General features: G+C 37.6%; 1 pseudogene; it reads left to right on the forward strand.

The window, feature by feature from the left end:
- The first annotated feature begins 337 nt into the window (after positions 1-337).
- On the forward strand, positions 338-464 carry LOC118710671 (annotated as a pseudogene).
- The last annotated feature ends 305 nt before the right edge of the window (positions 465-769 follow it).

A 769-nucleotide genomic window follows, 5' to 3' on the forward strand; every position in this document is an offset into this window, starting at 1 on the left:
ATAATGAGTTCATGTTAATGAATGAATCTTACAATAGTGAATTTGAATTGCCATGCAGATTTTTCAGTGTCAACTTTAATATTCTCTACAGCAACCTCAACATCAAGTCAATCAATATATCATCTCTTTTCTACCTCTTTTGATTTAATTTGCATCAATTTACTCTTCTCTATCTTTAGAATAATGGTTTTTATTCAATACACTATTCTTTTCCATCTTATTTCCTGAAAGAATTCTTCTCTTGTCTTCCTGTTTCCAGTCTTATTTTTCTAGTGTATTTTTCCTTCTCCCCCCCTTCCCCAATTTTCAGTAATCTTATTAAAATACAAAACATATCAAAAAAGGCTTTTGTTGTGAGTGGCACATGTAGGGCAGCTTGATTGCTCTGAACCAACATCAAGAGATTTCAAAAGCCTAATTTTTTAGTATCTGGATGGCTGGTAATCATTGGTCCTGGTGCCCAAAAACAACAACAACAACAAAAATATCAAGTTATTTCACAGCTTATGTACCCTCAGTGTCTTCCTATTGTTTTCAGGATAAAATCTTAAACCCCTAAGGATGGCCCCTCCTCTTGATCTTCCCTTGGATCTCTTCCTTAATTAATGATCTTTTATTGAAACTAGAAGCCTAGTGCACAAAATTTATGCATGGGCATGGAGGGTCCCCTAAGCCCAGGCTGCACCCTCTCTAATCCAGGACATCCCTCTCACCATCCTGTACCACTGGCTCCTAACTGCTCATCTGCCTGCGTGCCTGATTGCCCCTA

This window comes from Pipistrellus kuhlii, unplaced genomic scaffold (assembly GCF_014108245.1).
Source record: "Pipistrellus kuhlii isolate mPipKuh1 unplaced genomic scaffold, mPipKuh1.p scaffold_m20_p_1, whole genome shotgun sequence".
NCBI lineage: Eukaryota > Metazoa > Chordata > Mammalia > Chiroptera > Vespertilionidae > Pipistrellus > Pipistrellus kuhlii.